The sequence below is a fragment of the Hipposideros armiger genome, unplaced genomic scaffold (assembly GCF_001890085.2).
Source record: "Hipposideros armiger isolate ML-2016 unplaced genomic scaffold, ASM189008v1 scaffold_156, whole genome shotgun sequence".
Taxonomy (NCBI): Eukaryota; Metazoa; Chordata; class Mammalia; order Chiroptera; family Hipposideridae; genus Hipposideros; species Hipposideros armiger.
Window position 1 is genome coordinate 3,439,504 of NW_017731506.1, and position 20,103 is coordinate 3,459,606.

Sequence of the window (20,103 nt, forward strand, 5' to 3'; positions counted from 1 at the left end):
CTCTCTCTCTCTCTCTCTCTCTCTCTCTCTCCCTGTTTATTCCCTGTCACACTGTGAGTCCCATGAGGGACCAGGGCCATGTTACTCACTGCTATTTTTCCAGCACCTAGCATAGTAGCATAACAGATGCAAGTCACATGCACACAGAAGTTAAAAAGTAGCAGAAACTGTAAGCAGAAGTTAGCCACCAGCCAGATAATGAGCAGAAACACACAGGAAAGTAGAAACTATGACCCAGGGGAGAGAGAGAGACAGAGCTGTAGCTCTAATCCTAAAAGTATTTTTATAGCAAACTTCTTTACCCTCTTTCTTAACTAGGGCGAGTTTTTTTGTTTGTTTTTGAAACGAATGCTACCTAAATAGCAGATGAATTAAATATCTTGATCAGTCAGAGTGAACAATCCAAATACTTCAGTAAAATAAACACTAATAGTTTCTAAATTTCAGAGTGATGGATAAACGGAAGAATTACTAAAGCCTGGAGATAAGACAGGCAGGAGAGGATGTTTGCTTTAGTCAGTACCCACGTCCTTTTACCACCTAGCTGCCTCCCTTCTTTGTTCAGCTGCATGGCTCTGCCTCACAGGAAGGGCTCCTGCCTGACCCTTTGCCCAGTAAAAAAATGAATGATCAAGATTATATTATGAAGATGCTTTTAAAGTTATGTAGAATTTACAGAAACACTTTCTCTCTGGGTGTCCTCTCTTCCAGGAAGTTTAGGTTAAACAGAAATGATCCCCACCCAGGGAAGTGTGTAGGCTGGTAATTCAGGCCTGCTCAAATGTAGGTAGTCTGTTTGCTCTTTTGCATTCTGGCACATTTCATTGCTCAAGACTTCATTTTATATGAGAGTTATGAAATCTGAGATTCAAGTTGTACCGTTTACACGGGCCAGTCTAACTCACTAGATCATTCATTGGAGATAGGAGACAAAATCCCCAATAGATAGTTCCTGTGCTTTTTGTCCTTATACACACACACACACACACACACACACACACACACACACACACACGTTATTTTGGGGATATATATATATACATATGAATTCCCTTGGCAGTGACAGATTTAACCATGAAGCTAACCTTAAGCTTCAGTACTTCTCATTTGCATGGAGCCCTTCTAAGAAATGAACCTAATTTTGTCTATTCCTTTTAAGAGGGCCTCCAAAAAGCATAATCTCCATGCCTCCATAAAACCTGCCTGTGCCTTCAGGATGTTACTGGTCATATCACTTCATTAAGGATACAGTTGTGTGTTCAGGAACTCAGGTCTGGCCAGTAGCTCTGGCTCTCAGGAGCCACCACAGCTGTGTTGCAAGTGGAGCAGTTGCTGCTGAGACAACTGCTGTTTTTTTCTTAACCACTGAAGTGGGTAAATAAGGGCTCATAGGAAAATATAAACGGAAATGAGAGACCTGGCTTAGCAGATAACTATAGAAGGAAGTATCCACAGTCCAAGTAAAGTCTAAACTATATATATATATATATATATATATATATATATATATATATATATTATAATCTCTATTTGACTTGTAATTAATGAAGGTCTTTAATTAATCTTGGATAGAAATGATACAGATAAACTGGAAATGTGGATAGACAAGTGTGAAATAAAACTGGATAGTCACATAGTTTTCAAGATTATTGTTATTAAAGATAGCATAAGAAACATTTCTTAAAAAATAAAGGTGAATTTGGAGAGGGAACAGAAAATATCTTTCTTTTGTACCTTTTTCCCTTTCAACCATGGGCAAAAGGAGTATCCCCAAAGGATTTTGGGGCCTATATAAGAGAATTGCTGGAGAAAAGGCCCATTTAACATGCCCTCAGGAATCAAACAGGGTTGACACCCCAAATTCACCATTTGAAAAAAACAGCTTTATTAGTAGGAAAATTGATTAAGATAAATTTTTTACTCAGAGAGATTTAGAACTAAAAGGACCCTCACACTCAGTCTTCAAAGGCATGTTAGGCATCCTGGAAAAAATAAAACACATCTAAGTTACCACATGCCACAAGACTTCTATATTTATCTGTGGCCCTCTTTAGCCTGAATATTAAGGTTCAAACAAATGTATCACACACTTTGCTATATACTTTTGCTTATATTAATACATTTAACATCAATTTCACTATTTGGGAGAACCCTAATAATATTATCTAGCTCTAAGTTATGAAAGTGCCTCATAGCCTAACAAATGTTCACATTTGCCCACATTCTTATAAACAAATTATTCAGATTCCTCAGGTAAAATCCCAATTATCTGTGATAGTTGGACAATTGAGTGTTTTATATATGATGCTTGAATTATTATTTAAAAAAACAGACTAGAATACACAGTATTAAAATTATATTTAATACATTTAAATCTTTATTTGAATCAGAAAAATCTTGAGGCTCTAACCTTATGTGAAGCATCATTATAAATTCTATTATAATTGTAATATATTGCAGCTATATAAATTATAGAAAACAAAATTGAATTCACACTAATTTCATGATTATCTCTTATAATATTAAATGCAGAAAAAATAGTTATTTGGATTCTCTGACAGCCTGGCTGTCAGAGTTTATTATAATAATCAGTTCTCCTAATTAGAAAGAAATTCTTATTTTTAAAAAGTTGCCAGCTATTCCTAGATGAGCCTGGAGCATCTTGTAGTGCCAGAAGGTTAAAGAAATGCTAAAACAAACAAAAAACAATGGTGCGTTATATGAAAGTAACATAGGAGCCAAATGAAAGAACTCCCATGGCCAAGGCTAGAACAATTCAATCCACAACAAAAAGTAATAAGAGATTATAAACCAACAGATAAAGTAAACAAATGATTGAGCAAATAACTAAATGTGGGAGAAAAGACAAATTTCCCATGCAAAAGAATTAACAAATAACTTATGTAGATACTCCACCTTCAAGGATAGGGGGCGTAACTCTTGACTTATGGCCTGTGCACACTGACTTCCTTCTAAACAGTATCCTTTGGGAAAGGGGTAAAAAAGAATAACTTGACAACATAAAGACACTTGAGAAACATACATCAGCCAGGTGATCAAGGTCAACAATAATGTTAATAAATAAATCAAGTAGCTGTAATAAGCCTTAATATGATGTGATGAAAATGGGACTTAACTTCTGTGGTCTTCTCCCAAAAACCCAAAGTTCCAGTCTAATTATGAGAAAAAAATCAGACAAATCCCAAAAGAGGCACATTTTGCAAACTACCTGACCAGTACTCCTCAGAACTGTCAAAATCATCAAAAATAAGGAAATGTCTGAGAAAGTGTAACCGCCTAAGGAAATACAATGACTAAATATAATGTAGTATTTTAATGGGATCCTGAAATGGAAACAGGACATTAGGTAAAGCTAAGAAATCTGAGTAAACCATGGACTTCATAGTTAATAATAACGTATCAATATTGGTTCACTAATTGTTAACAAATGTACTATAATAATGTATAAGATGATAATAATATGGGAAACTAAGTGTGGGGCATATGAGAACCCTCTGAGCTATTGTCTGAATTTTTCTGTAAATTTACAACTGTTCTAAAAAATAAAGTATTAAAACGTCAGTTATTCTAATAAAAGCCTATTATTTACATATTGTACAATGCTTTCTGTTTAATGAAAATAGTCTTAGGAGATTGACATTGGTTAATCTTTTTAAAATTATGCTGCAGACAGGTTTAATTCTACTAAAGCAAAGTGGAAAAAGCAGCTGATTTAATTAATTTAATTTAAGGTCGGATCTGGATATTGTGTGGATTTTTAAACTTAATTAGGAAAAAATTTTATATTACATCCAGTACTGAATATTTGTTTCTTTCAATTTATTTTATTTAATCTAATGACCAGAAGCTATACAGCTTTCTAATGAGATATTTCATTTAGAGGAGAGATGGGGTTTTTTTCCCCCCCACATAAATAAATAGGTTATTCCAGAATTGATCTACTAAAATATCTGCTGAAGATTTATAAAACCATATTATAAATAATAAGACTCTCTAACCTTGTAATTTTCTAGCACCTTTTATATGAGCATTCAAGCATCTCACAAGCACCTTATGGTACATTTACAATGACATTTCCTAAACGAGAAAAGCAGATGAGTCAAATGACTTATACCAGATTCTCCATGAGTCAGAGGTGGAACAGTTCCATTGAGTTATTAGCTGTCAGTCCTAAAGTAATTTTCAGGAGAATTATTTAAACATAAACCATCTGAAATCATAGTAAGGAAATAAAGTAGCCATTTTCTTATTAGTTTTCAAAATTAGTGTTTGAGAGAAATTTAGGGGCGGATTCAAATACCTAAAGATACTGCTAAACTGAATGAAAAGTTATTTTTCTCACCTTTAAAAAAATTATATACTAATATCTGTTGCATGTACGCTAATCTTAGGGGCAAACAGTAGCTTAAGCTACTTAGAGCTTAAACTCTATTTCAAGACCTTTTCCTTCTGTTATTGCACCTATATAGGAAGTACATTAGGTCAATAGCTCTCTATTCAATCAGTCATTACTATCTCAGTATCCTGAGATAAGCATAGTATAAGTAATGTAACAAATAACATTGTAGCAGAAAACATGATTATGAAATTTTTAGATGCCATAAACCAAGGATATCTGACCACAGTTTTCACTGCCCCTTCCTATAGTGATAAAGTTTCTTAAGAGAATAGATACCAGAAATAAAACACCAATATTGTGTATACAATTGTGAATTTTTATTAAAATTAGCTCTCACTTATACCCAAAGATAGGTTGGGCCCAGATAAGCTTGTTTTCAATCTACGATGTACAAGCCTGCGCTGGTAAGAGATTGTTTTTCAGGTAACCCATTTAAAGCACTGTGGTTTTTAAAAATGAGTAATAAGAAAAATAGTTGATCTGAAGCACACTGGGAAAAAATATATTAACACAGATGATCCAATAATTCTTTAACTGCTTGACTTTGTCACAGGAGTCTCTAACCTTGCTGGTGGAGGCCTGAGGGCAATGAGAGTTGTTGTGTCAAGCAAACAGCAGATTCTAATCAAATTCCTGGTTGCCTAGTTACATTACTTGATAATGAAAAAATAAAAACACTGCGCTGATTAGTTAGTACATTTTTTAGTATAAATTAATAAAACAAACTAGTATACTAATAAAACCCTGGGACCTTTCCCTAAGTGTGGAATGTAGTTTAGTATAAGGCAAGGTTTTATTGAATCCTAGTGAAGTAGGATTAACGCTAAGAAATACCCAAAAGCCCTCATCAGAAAGTTGTCTTATCATGGACCCATAGCATGTACACTGAGGAGAATACCTGCCTTATATCTTCATTATAACCCTTTACAGGCCCTTTATAGGGCCTCAAATACAGTACTTATTATGGGTAGGACCACACACCTTCCTTCATGATCGCCTCATAAATAATTTCCTCTAGGAATTTCCTAGAGGAATAATGATACAGGTCTGCATCATTAAGGAAAGTCCAATTTCATTAAATATATGTTTAACTTAAGTTTCTATTTAATGAACCAATTCTCATATCCAGGCAAATGACCCCATTAATAGTAAGGCAGGGGATATAGTTCAACAAATTGCATTGAATGCGAAGCCCCATATAGAAATGCTGTTCCCAAAACATGGGTACAACGAACCATGACTATTTTAGAATTAATTCTTTATGCTGTTACTGTGCTTACATGCTGGGTCTTTGATGGGCTGCAGCACAGACAAGGACAGAGAAATGGAGCAAACATGGATAGACCCACTAGGCAGCTCTAAGATTTAAAACTCAAGTGCTGGCAGGATAGAAGAGGTGATCGAAGGACAAGGTTATTGCTAAAAAACATGCAGAACGAAGTAGAGATAAAAGAAGGGGCACTGTGGGAATGGATTTGAAGCCTCACTTGACATTTTTCATACAACATGATTAAACACCAAATAATTCCCTAAGTAGATAAGTCATCCTCTTCACTGACAAACTCTAGAAAAGACACTGCTTTATTTTTTAAAAGTTGCTATCTGCACTTTGTAGCAATTAATTCCCTTTTAAACATTATGTAAATTAATCCCAGCAATTTTGATATTCTATCAAGTTCACTCGAATGGGAGTTTAATTGTACTGAGTTTTTCCATTTTGTGAGTCAATTTATAGCAAATAGCCAGTAGGGAGAAAGGAATCTGTTAGGAAATAAATGAATTTGATGTTTAGGTGCTGAGCCAAATGTCTGTTTAGATTACATGAGATCTGTCAAAAATCAGTATGAGAATATGTCTGGAAAAGTACCCAAAACAGTGGTTACCTCCAGGAACTGGGTGGCTAAGAAACAAAGGCAGAGATATCTTTCTTTTGTATCTTTAAATTTTTAAATCATATGACTACTATCTATTCAAAGAAGGAAGTACAATTTTTAAAAAATTTAATTAACACGTTTTCCCTAAAATATTAAGAAGACCAACAACAACATAATCTATTAGGAAAACTTGTTTTTGAAACAGTAAAATACAAGTAAATGCTATTTTATCCCTCAGTTTAACAAGCTATGCTATTACAATCAGAAAGAATGCATTCAATCAAGGGTCTTTTGGAGTCAGAGAACAGTACTCCCAAAAACCATTACAATAATTGTATTTCATTGGGTGTCATCATACATTATTTAATATACTCTTTGGGGCAAAAACTAAGGTTGGTTTCAAAATTAACACTTTTAGCTCCTACAGATAAAAGGACAAGTTAGAGTATAGAGGGAAAGCAGTGTTAAGTTTTACTTTTTACATCTTCAGAAGCTTCTGTTGTCCCCATGCCTGACAGAAACATAAAATTGAACTTTGAAAAAGGAGGCTAGGCAAGACCATATAGGATAGACCTGCTAATTATTCCACTTAGCCTACTTTAAATCCTACCATAAAAAATATTTCCAATTGACTATATTATTACTATTAATGGGGATTAAAATTACTGAATCCATTCATGTCAATGAAGAAGATTTCTTGAAATTACTTCTCTTTAAAGCTAGGATCAAGAAATGGGGCAGAGACATAAAAGAGCAACCAACATGGTGGCATAGAGAGGTTGGGGGAGTGTAATACCAATCGAGTTCTCCTAGGCCCATTTCTCTGACTCTAGCTCCATACTAATATTCCTTTCTCCTTCTTTCCTGCCTTCTGTCTTTCTTTCCTTCCTTCCTTCCAACAAGACGTTATCCTAGGCAGCAGGAGTTCTAAAAGCTATCTTATGGATGGGTCCACAACCAAACAAATCCCATAAACTAAATGCCATAAACTAAGAGCTACGGACATACACAAAGGTACAGATTCGGGTATATATTGACTTGGCCACATTCTAGGGCCGTGAGTTCCAGTGTTGCCACAGCAACACCCATGATTCACAGCAAATGAAGATAAAGTTTGAACCAAGGGCTGTGGTAAGGAAAAGGGAATTTAATAAACTACTGTAAGTATATGAATGGGTAAACAGTGCTCTGCTTCCCCTTGGGAATTAATGGCAAATTTTTTTTCTACTAAAATGTTTTGTTAATTTAGTACAGCATTACAATTTTAAAACGTGTTTATCTATTTAAATGATCCATCGCAGCGCTTTGAATATTTGAGAGCAACACATAAAGCAAAACTACTAGTTTGTTTTGGAATACATTTGAACAAGAATGGAGCTAAAGATTTACCTTCCTTATTACATTTTCTTTTGGCTAACATTAAAATTAATTTTAATCTATTAAGATGATAATGATATATATATCTATATATCTGTAGATATATAGATATATACCATATTTCCCCATGTATAAGACACACCCTATTTCAAAAAATTTGGGATTTAAAAACTGGGTGTGTCTTATACAGTGGTTGTAGATTTTTTTTACTTGCATTTACCGCTTTTTTCGCGCTTGTTTTTGCACTCATACAACCAACTGTATAAGATGCACCCAGTTTTTAGAGCCCCAGTTTTTTGAAAAAGGGTGCATCTTATACATGGGGAAATATGAATCTACAATGAGAAGCCCCAATTCTGACCACATTTCAATTTGTGATAATGATAGTTAGAACTAGGACTATCAGAGGGGCTTATTTGCCTTCTTATTTTATTTAAAATAGCAATATCACCACTAACATTTATTATTAATAATATAGTACTATTTACTATATCATCATTTGTCAGAAACGATGCTAGTCACATTGCTTGCATTTTCTATCTGAGCCTCCCAACTCTGTGAAGAAAGTACTCTTTTTTAACCATTTTACAGATGGGTAAACCAAGGCAAAGACACACAGCAAGTGTCATGACTGACTTAAAAGCCCCACACACTTACCCTCTGAGTGGTACTAACTTTTGGAATTTTAGCAATGAGGAGGACAAAAACGGTGTTATTTGTATGACTATGAAGTGATTCACATTGGTATCTTGATGAGACTGCTCATAGAAACAACTTCAATTTAAGGCAGCTTCATCATCCAGTTTTACCTGATCTCTCTGACTCCTATGACTTCATTTCTATCTAAATCCTGGGGAATGGGAGTATACATGTAAAATATTCTCTTTACCTAAAATTTTTAAAAGTGAAGGAATGGGGGGAAGGGTTACACAAATGATGGCAATGTGCCATGAACATGGCAGTGTGATTATTAGCTTAACCCTCTAAACCTAAGGGAAAGAAAAGAAAAGGAAAGAAGACGAAAGAAAAGAAAACAAGGATATGACATGTTTCTGTGTCTTATCATTAGCTTCTACATTGCTTATGTTCTAAATAAAAACCTACTGTGTAAGGGCACTGAACTGTGGTTCTGCTGGTTTACTATAATACTTCTCTCCATGTGCAATGTTTACTAACAACAATGCTGCTTAATAATAATAATTAGAAAACCATTAGGTGATAGCATGGAATGTTGGTTTTAGGTTATAAAAGGATACTACAAAAATAGAAATGATACAGTGGGTACACATATACAAACACAGACACATATACAAATGTATATTTTTTATTCAGGTATAAAAATATTGGCCATGTCTATAAATTGTTTTGTGCACTTGAATATCAAAAAATGACTGTTTTACCAATTAAATACAATCTGGTTAAAAGTAGACATGTTTGCACAAATTTATGCTAATCTAGAATGAGGTTTCAAAAATTCATAGCAACTGGATTATGGTAGGAAAATGTATCAGTAGAATTGAACATGTGGCATAATTCTTTTCTTAAAGCTAAGCCTTAGGACAGTTAAAAAATAAGTAAGACTATCAGGATCAAGATATATTTATAATGGTAAAAATAGAAGCTTTCAAGGTAAAACACTCTAATAATTGAGAATTATACTTTTACCAAATTACTTCCTTTCCTCTAAATTGCTTTATTTGAGGCAGGGTACACACAGTTTCCACAATAAATTTATCATCTTTTATTTGTCACCCAACTGCTCTAGCCACCCAAAATATCTGCAAGTCCCTGGACTGGCCAAGCCATTTCATAACCTTTGCTTGAGCTGTTCACTTTGCCTGGAAAGCACTCCCTTTTCCCTTCTCACCCTCATCTTCCAAAGACGTGCCTCATGGGTACCTTCCTCTAAGACACTCTTCCATATCCATTACTACTCTCCATCCCTCTTAAGGACCTGTCCATTTTCTCCACATTGTGCCTCTCTACAGGTTGCCCTACATGTGACTTCTGTCATAGTACTTACATCCCTTATGGCATGTACTAACTTACATGCTTCTCTCACCTGACTAAATTGTAAGCTCTGCTGAAAGCTGGCATTCTAGAATAGACTCTGTACTTCTCCAAAGGTTTAGTTTTTTGCAGATGCATGAGGGCTAGGATCTTAGTTGAGAGCTAGAGCACTTCCTTTAGCCTTTTGTGTGAACTCCTACTTTTATAATAGTTACTTCCTTAGAGACATTCAAAATTCTTGAATTTGCTGACCATCCTTAATTGGGTTTCTCCTGAGGTCAAGAACCTTCTTTGTCTCCAGAGCATTTCAACTTCAGGGCCTACCTCAAAAGCATATCTACCATCCCTGTAAACACTCTTAATCCAGCTAATAAGCTCTAGTGAGCACAGTGAGTTCTGCCATCTGAGCACATTTTTCCTTCTGGAACAGGGTTATATTCTTGGGGTTAAATGAGTTTGTTTGTTTGTTTGTTTGCTTGTTTGTTTTTTGCAGTGTCTTTTACCTGATATTTTTCTGCTTTAGTTTTAAAATATGATCCATCAAAAATAAAGTTAAATCTGCATTTCCTAAAGGGATTTCTTTTTTTTTTTTAAAGGTAATTGGGATGACAATGGTTAGTAAAGCTACATAGGTTGCGGGTGCACAATTCTGTAATACATCATCTAAATATCACATTGTGTGTTCACCACCCAGAGTCAGTTCTCCTTCCATCACCATGTATTTGATCCCCTTTACCCTCATCTACCATCCCCCTCCCCCCTTACCCTCTGGTAACCACTAAACTATTGTCTGTGTCTATGAGGTTTAGTTTCTTTGTTTGTCTTGTTCCAGTTAGAATGGCTAACATCAACATGACCAATACTAACAAGTGTTGGAGAGGCTGTGGAGAAAAATGGAGCCCTTGTACACTGCTGGTGGGAATGCAGATTGGCGCAGCCACTATGGAAGGCAGTGTGGAGGTTCCTCAAAAAATTAATAATAGAATTACCATATGACCCAGCAATCCCTCTCCTGGGTATCTACCCCAAAAATCTGAAAGATATATGTGCTCCAATGTTCATTGCAGCCTTATTTATGGTGGCCAAGACATGGAAACAACCAAAGTGTCTTTCAGTAGATGATTGGATAAAGAAGATGTGGTATATATACCCAATGGAGTACTATTCTGTCATAAGAAAAGATGGAATAGTGTCAATTGTGAAAACATGGATGGATCTTGAGATTATTTTGCTAGATGAAATAAGTCAGACAGAAAAAAGTCGAGACCCATATGATTTCACTGATATGTGGGATATAAAACTGAAAACAACAAAGGGATTTTTAATATATCTATTCAGAACATAGATTCACAAACAGAGGCTAGAGAGTTATAAGTTTCCTCTTTGTCAGGTAATGGAAGGACAGTAGCAGGATTTAAAGTATGATATAAAAATGATCAAAAAAAAGGTAACAGAGAAGGTAATGGGATTTCATAGGAGATAAACTTATTTACTAAGAAATGTGGTGTGTTTTCAGTGAGAATCAAAGATTGTACAACATGAAGGAACATCAAATTTAAAGGGGGCCCCCAACACGAGTTGCTGATGTCGCTACTAGTTTAGTTGCTGTGAATGCTGTTGTTAGACGAACCATAGTGAGAGACTGTGGAAGGGCTCATTGTGACTCACAAAAGACCTGTTCATGTTTAGGTTCCCAAACAAGAGGTTTCTTTTCCAAGGACTTAGTTAAGTCATGTGATTGCTGCTTTTTTTTTTTTTTTTTGGTCTACAGTTGCTTTTAAATCCACAGCTTGAAAAAAGCCAGTGTTACCCAGGAATCTTCTTAATTGTGTCTTAGTTACTGGCATGACAAGGTTTTGAACAGCCTACAGTCTGTCAGAAGTAAAGGATTTACAAATCATGAACTAGTTAACGAACTTTACTTTGATAGAATTATAAATTCTTTGGGGAAACTTATGGCCTTTCCGGGCTAAAACAGTAAGTAGAGAGACAAAATCGGTCTTAGGACTTAGAACACAACAAAAGGTATGTCTCAGTAAAATTCTAGGCATAACTGTCCAGGATAACTGTTGATTTTCCCAGGATAAGGCAAACAAGCATTAACTATTTTGATCTAAAGGAAAATGTCAAACAGTGAAATTTCCTGGGAAGACCATCAACTTTTCAACAGGAGGTATCAAACAACAGTTAACATCCCAAGGCTCGACATAAAATTCTCACCTTACTGTGTCCACCAATGCCAAACTCTAACATCCATGTCATCCATATAATGATCCATATCTAATCCTACTTAACAAAACCCCTCTCCCCAGGAGTTAAAAGTCCTCTCTTAATCAAACTTCAAAATCTCCATGAATATTCCAATTTTGCCTTTCCCTCTCTGGAACACTATTAAGACTCTGTTGCCAAAGTGTTCTCTCTTACTCTCAAACAATAAACTCAGCTTTGTTTTATCAACAGGTTGTTTAAGTGATTTGGGGGAGCCAGCATTCAATAGTCCCTGGGGATTGGGGGTTATATCTTATTTATTTTTTTGTTTTATAGCATCTAGTGCAGCATAGAAACCTACTGAACATTTTTTAAATGTTGCAAATCAATATCTGCTGAATGAATGAATGATAGCAGTATTTTGAACTCCAGAATGTTCAGCAAGTTGGCAAGGCTCTTTCTAAGAGGAGGTCGTTCTAATGAAGGGTGGCACCACCTCTTTAGGGAGCTTTTGGGTTAGGGTTGCCAGATTTGGCGTAAAATATACAGGAAACTGGAGCACAGTGAAACTGGAGCACAATTTTAGGGCAATGAAACTACTCTGTATGACACTGTAATAGTTGATACATGTCATTAAATATTTATCCAAACCCATCAAGTGTACAACACCAAGAGTGAATCCTAATGTAAACTATGGTCTTGGGATGATAATGATGTGTCAGTGTAGGTACATCAATTGCAAGAAATGTACTTTTCTAGTAGGAGGTATTGATTATGGGGGAAGCTACGTATGTGTGGGAGAAAGAAGTATATCGGAAATCTCTGTACCTTCCTCTCATTTTGCTATGTACTTAAAATTGTTCTTAAAAAATAAAGTGTATTTAAAAAAATACAGGAAGCCCAGTTAAATCTAAATTTTAGGCAAACAACAAAATTATTTTTTAGTATAAGTATGTCCCATGTAATATTTGGAACATCTTATACAAAAAATTATTCTGAAATAATCTGAAATCTAAATTGAACTGAGCTTCCTGTATTTTATCTGACAACCTTACTTAGGATATGTGTAGGGTATTTTTGCTTAACACTTTGTGAGTTGGGGGGTGGGGTGTGTATGTACTACTGGCAGGGGCCAGGGACACTTAATGTCCTGAAATTACGGGGTAGTCCATGCAATGAAGAACTGTCCCATGAAAAATGCCAATAGCACCACTCTTGAAAACCAGCAGACTTGTGGGGAGGAAAAAAAAAACTTTTCCTCTACCCTCTCATCTACAGTAATTGAAGGCCTGAAAATTAAATTGACAAAAGGCAGATTAACAGGAGAAAAATGGTTTATTTGTATGCATAAGAGAACTAACAAAAAAAGTAGCTAGCTCATTACACAGTTTAAGTTAGAGGCAATTTACCTAATTTAGCAAAGGAAAAGGAGAGAAGTCTTCTATGGAAAGAACAAATAAATTTCTGTAAGAGACACAAATGGGCTTTAGGAGAACAAAGGAGAGATAAAAAGTTTATGATAATGTTTGTCTATGCAATACTGGTGGTCTCTCTTCTTCAAGGCTATAAAACTCCTCAAAGGGGGGGTTTATGGTTGGTTTACTCCTGGCTTCCTTCCTGGGAATAAGAGCTGCCAGAAGAAGAAATTTATGGCAACCTCATTTCCCTGCTTTTAATAAGGGAAGCTCCAAGGTAGCTTTTTTCCTGCATCTGCTGAATCTCAAATGTCTTCAGTTTATAATAATCTTTATACCAACTCTGGGGTTCAGAGTGGGTCCCCATAGACTCTTAATCATGGATCTACTTTCTTCTTTAATATCTTTTATGCACAATCTTCAGAAAGAATATTCTCTATAATAAGCAGAATTTGGTTTTTTGTCTGTTTTTTTTTTTAATTTACCCTTAGAAGGACTCAGCCATGATACACGGAAAGGACACAGAAATTGAAGCTTAAATTTTGAATTTCTAAATAACCTCTTTTTCCTATACTATAGACTCTCACAATAGTGCATATAGTACTCTTTTTAAATCAGCTCTGTATTTCCTTTCTTAAAAGTAAAAATCCAAGGGTTAGCGTAGTCAAAGTTGTTAAAACTAGAACATATGTACAATATCTCCATTTATTAATAACACTGAAAATTAAGCCAGTGTGATTCCTTTTCTCATTCTGTATAATAAAAATCATAAAAGATATTCTTTGAGTTTAGAAGTTACCAATTAGGAGTACACCTTCACAACGTACAAGTTGGTCACAGTCTGAAGGAAAAACAGTTGTTTTTCTAAGTTTTAGACTTTTGCAAGGATCCCAGGTCTGAGGATTAGATTACATTTCTGCAAATATCAGCACTTTTCTTCATCTTCTAGTGCCATATTTAGGATCTAAGAAGTACAGGGATGTTAAACATGACCCAACTCAAAATTAAGATAGAAAGAAAAATGAATACAATTATTAGGAGTAGTAGTATTAGGAGTAGTCAGAAACACTCCCAGCTAACTTGTTTGAGATGGAAATATCCAGGCTCTTGGCCCCTAGGCATCTACTCTGGAGGTGATACAGGTGAATTCCAGGAACAGCTAGTACTACAAGAAATCTATAGTCCTCCATACTCAGTGGAATTCAAAACACAGAGCTATCTTAATCAGATTTATTTTCATAACACATTTTCATATGCTCATGTTTTGGTTTTTGAAGTTTTGTTTGCTATTCAAGTATGCTATTTTTTTCTCAAATCTTAGTCCTCTGTTTTTAAGCTTTACCTTCATTTAAATTAAATCTGCTCATATCAGAAGTTCCTCAGGCTGGCCGAGTGGTTCAGTTGGTTAAGAGTTAGCTTAAGAGCATGAACTCTCAGCAACAAGGCCGCCGGTTTGATTCCCACATGGGCCAGTGATGCTGCACCCAAGCTGAGCTGTTGCTGACCTGCCAACAGGTGGCAGGATGGCTCAGCTGGTGAAAGCACGTGCTCCTAACAACAAGGTTGCTTGTTCGAGATGGTGGGCTACACCTGTCCGCAACTAAAAGACTGAACTCAGCACCTTGAGCTGAGCTGCCACCCAGGTGGCTCAGTGAGCAGAGCATGCGCTCTTAACAACAAGGCTGCTGGTTCTACTCCCACATGGGATGGTGGCTACGCCCACCCGCAACTAAGACTGAACACACACCTTGAGCTTAGAGGCCACGAGCTGCTGCTGGGCAGCCAGATGGCAACTTGCACCCTCCACAAAAAAGATTGAAGAACAACAACTTGGCTGGTCCCCTCCCCCAATTCCCCAATAAAATCTTAAAAAAAAAAAAAGTTCCTCAAACAAATATTTTTGGTTGTTATCTTTTGGTATTATCCTTTTTTCCAGTGAATTATATAGCAGACAGGTTGGTTGCCCACCCAAAAGTCATTTTCAGTACACTTTTCCTGCACTTGTTTCTCTAATACTACAAAGCCAGTTATTAATTTCCTGAGCCTCCCGTGAAGCTAGGGGTTTGCAATGTGACCCATTTTGGGCCATTGAGATACAATAGGGAGTTTGCTTGGTAGCGTCCAAGAAAGATTTTCCTCCCTAGTTAAAAAAAAAAAAAAAAAAGTGAGGAGAATGCCTTTTCCTTCCCCGTCCTTCCTGCTTTCTTGTATATTTTGTGGTGAGGAAAAATTTGAAGCTGCCAATGTGTGCCCATCAGGAGAAAGCCCACATTTTGTTGCTGTACCATCCTGGAACTTCTTTGTTTTATGACACAATTATATATCTTTATTATTTAAGCCACTGTCAGTTGCAAATCTATATATAAAGCATAAAACATCCTATATAAATATTATTTATGCATTAGAATATTTAGTACATCATGTCTGCATTCATTGTTTAGGGAACATATGGCTATGGTCCATTTGTTCCTTTCCTGGAACAACTGCTAAAAAATTGAACAGGTTCTGTGGAAACCTTTGGAGCTATCCACTATTTCAATGGAAAAAGAGGAAAGGAACATACAGACAATTGTATCATTCTACTCATGGAAACATCATTAAGGGGACCTATAACTAGGAACTGGCAAGCTAATATAAATGTCACTTAAACTCAATACTTCTTTAATCCTACCCCATCTCTTACCTGCACTCCTTTTCAAAAACAGCTTTATTGAGACATACTAAATAATTATATAATTCACACTCCCCTTTGAAGAGAATCTGCAACCTTCTTTGCAAAAAGGATACATACTATGGAGTTTAACCTTTCTTACTCCACCCTCTTTAGCCAAAGGTCTCTAATTCTACACTTAATACTTCCAAGTCCAAACCCTCCACCCTTGATTCCTTAAATCCTTGGTCTTCACTCCATCAAAAATCTTTCATGTCTTTCCATCTTTGTAAGGAGCTAGCTCTTTGATGGGCCTTTCCAAAGGAGGAAGGAATAAGCAACAGGGTATGACATAAATGGGGTTAGCTAAGCAGTGCGGTCAGACAGCAAGAGGTCTGGGCAGGGCAAGACTGCTGACGAGGCTGAGGAAACAAGATTTGGCAAGTTTAGGAGACTGAACAGGCTTTAAAGCCTCTTTTAAAGGTAGCAATCAAGGTCGGAGAAGCAAACTAATGAGACTCTTCAGGAAGGTAGTCCAGAGCCAGTGCTAGGGAGAATTTATTCTCTGACTGAAGCCTAGGAAACCATTTCACTTTTATCTATTGTAGTCTAGGTATTCTCAAGTCAGCGCCTCTCCCTGTCAAAGTCTTTTAGATATCGGGGAAATTTAAAAGCTTCTTAATCCCTAACAAATAAACAAAAAATTTGTTTTTAAAAAAAGTATGGAAGGTAAAAAAAGGAAAGAAAAAATAAAACAGGAAGGAAAGAAAAAGAAAGACATTCTGTCTTCACCTACTCAAAAGCTCTCAGTGTCTAAGTCAGATCCAAGGCTTGGCGAGAGGATTGAGTCCCTTGTGCTGGGCCAAGTCTTCAGGACCCTGTAATTTTCTTCATAGTTTTCCTCTTTCAGGACCCAGTTTGAGAAAAGGACAATGAATGAATAAGTAGTAAAGCAAAGACAATTTACAGATTTGCTGCCAGCAAAAGTGCCTTATGTCCTTTTCATGCATTCCTGAAAGTCACCAACAACCTCCTAAATCCTAAATCCAAAGACTTAATTCTGTTTACACTCTGAGCAGCATAGCTTTTTTTATTTTTGTTTTGCTTTTTTGTTTTTTTGTTTGTTTGTTTTTCCAATGAAAACACTTTTTAAAGCTCCTCCTTATATTCTTCAATGCTCCTCCCATCCACCTGACTACATTGGAGGAGTTGACCCCTGACTACTATTATACTTTTGGGTGGTCATAAGCTTTAGTTCTTGGTTCTCCACTCCTTGCTTTTTTCTCTCTCTCCCTTGAAAGCCACCTCCCTTCCTGAGGGTAAACCCTTGACACTTAATGGATATCTCTTAGTTTTCTATTGCTCTGTAATCATTCCTGAACTCCAGTCCCATCTTTCCAACTATCTTCTACCATGAATGTCCTATGATTACTTCAAATTCAAACGCTAAAATCAGCCTTAGCTTATCTACCCCAAATGACTTGTCCTACTATTTTCTCCCTATTTTTATTACATTAGTGAAATGCCACGTCCTTAGTCATCCAACCCTGCTAATCAGCAGCCTGACTCCATTCTTACGTTTCCATGGGAAACATTCAAAATCTTATCCCCCTTCTTTTCCAGGATAAAAACTTTCTAGGTAGAATATTAAGCAAACAAATATACCATGCTAGACACTAATAAACTTCAATATCTATAATAGAAAGTTAGAAACATGCAAAAATATAATCTTATTTTTTAAATTTCATTTTTGAAAAACAAATAATGAGTTTTTATTGGAAATATATAAAATGAAAGTGACTTTCATGTACAGCAAAAAAGTTTTTTTAAAAAAAACTACGTCTAGATTTGAAGATTCAGAAAGCAAAAGACCCTATTTATTGAAAATTCATTATTAGTTCAGATACGTGTATTTTAATTAAAGCACTATTTACAACCTGGAGCTCTCTCTCTCTTTCTCTACAGATGTTTTTGATCCAAGAACCATCTAATCCAAGCCTCTGCACCAAGACTATGGCAGTTTTCTCCCAGACAACAGGGAAAGGGATTGTGGCCATTTGATTTTTTTAGCAATTTTAGCTATAGAAATAAGTGTTTTTAGAAATCTGCTTACTGAATTTCCTTCTTTATAAGGTTCTCTTGTTCTTTCCTCTGCTGTACAGAAAATGAAAAATCAGCAGGTGAAATCAAACTAATTCATCCATCCCCCATTCTGCTTTCTTCTATTTGTTCAGAGCCCAATTAGATGTTTTTCTGTGGAATTAATTTTCTACCTAGTGTCTATACTTTGATTTTTAAAAATCCTACTGGCAGCAATTGAGTTATATTAAGTTATGTATAAAGTATTTTTTCAGGAATGGTATTCTTCTTGCTTTTCTCCCATATCTGATGCTCTTCTCTCTGCTAATTAACATGCTTACATTTTCCAAAGAGTCAGGAAAATTGCAACTTTCATGCTGGTTGGAGTGTAAGTTACCATGAATTGATCTTGAGATTCAAAGTGACAGTAACAGAATTTTAAAAACCAACTTAAGCAAAAAGCAAAAAAAAAAAAAAAGACAAGCAGGTGGGAAAAATTTGGACTCACATAGTTGGGTAGGATGGGAATTACACAGAACTGGACCAAAGGTTCAAGTGAGCTTGTCATGTCATCCTCTTACTCCCTATCAAAAATACAACTTAGCTCTACTTTATTTGTTCTTTTCTAAAACATTCAGGCATCATCTATATTCAGGGATGATGGTCCTTTCTTTCAAAAATGCAAAAGTTCCCTACTAACTGCAACAGAAAAATCCCAGAGATGAATTCTGATTGACCAACCAGGGTTTATATCTGAGCCAGTTATTGTAGTCAGGGAACCTAATATGGGCAGGATAGCCTAGTGGTTAAAAGCATGTACGCTGGTGAGATTTTGTAGGTTTATGTAATCTACTTTTTTTTTTTTTTAAGCTGAGCCATCCTGCCACCTGTTGGCAGCTCAGCGGCTGCTCAGCTCGGGCTGGGAATCGAACTGCTGTTGCTCAGAGCTCAANTTTTAACCACAACAGAAGTATAAAAATAACTTCAATAATCTTTAAAAACTACTGCTTTTAGGTGGAGTTTTCCTATTTACATTCATTTAACGTTTACTGAACTGAAATTTATAAATTGGAACTGGCACTGTGCTAGACATTTGGGATACAGAGACGAACAGGACATAGTGTGTCCCTACGATACTGATACTTACAGTATATGCGGGGAGACATATAAACAAATGTTTATCAATCACAATACAAAATTGTGTCAAAATGCAAGGTGAGTTGGAATCTCAGTTGTTAACTGTGACAAGAATCATTTTGGAATTCTTAGGTTTTTTCCAAAACAAACGCTCAATACAGGGCTGGTGCAGTATTATTACAACATTACTTTAAAACGTCTGTTAAGGTAAACTTAAGTGAAAACATTTCATTTTAGCACTTGTCAAGTATTCAAATCTTTCAAAACTATCCTGTTTGGCGAGTTGCGAACGCACGTACGGCTGCAGTACCTATTACGCCGGGACACAAACGCTTCCAGCGTCACATTTACTTGGTAGTACTCGCGGGAGTACTTGGGAGCCTACGAGAGCGGTGCTTGTTGGGACTTGTAGTCTTTTACCAGGACCGACGACATGCAACTCCATCTCTAACGCACTTCTCCCTTTTAAACTTTCTGGCCCAGCAGTCAGATTAAGCCCTAACCTGAAGTATAACTTGAAAACTCTCACCTCATTCTAGGCTTATTATATGTTTCTACTAGGCTCCTTACCTTCAACACGCAAACGGACAGTCCCTCGCAAACCTCAAAGAGATCCTTCTGTACTCAGTAGTGGGCGGAGCCCTAGGCGGACTGGAGCTCGGGATTGGCCAGCATCTGACTAGAAGAGGTATTTTCATATCCACTTGCTGATCGCTATACTGTACTGTGGTAAAAAAGTGAGTCCTTTGCCGCAGTACTCCAATTTGCCGCAAGAAATCTCGCGATATTTCGGCCGAAAGGACCTAGCGACGCGTAGTGTGTGTCCAAGGCCTGTGGGGGTGGCGAGCACCCGAGCCAAGAAGGAACAGGTTAGGCGGCCAGGGCGAGCGCGAGCTGCCTGCACCCCTCGGGCTCGATCAGGATCAGCCACCC

General features: G+C 36.4%; 1 long non-coding RNA gene across 2 annotated transcripts in view; it reads right to left on the reverse strand.

The window, feature by feature from the left end:
* LOC109387397 (uncharacterized) overlaps nt 1–20,097 on the reverse strand; it is a 43,987-nt gene extending 23,890 nt beyond the window's left edge. For both annotated transcript variants that reach the window (XR_002124980.1, XR_002124979.1), the window contains exon 1: nt 19,741–20,097. This is a non-coding gene — a long non-coding RNA (uncharacterized LOC109387397). The remainder of the gene's footprint in view (nt 1–19,740) is intronic.
* Nucleotides 20,098–20,103: the final 6 nt, after the last annotated feature.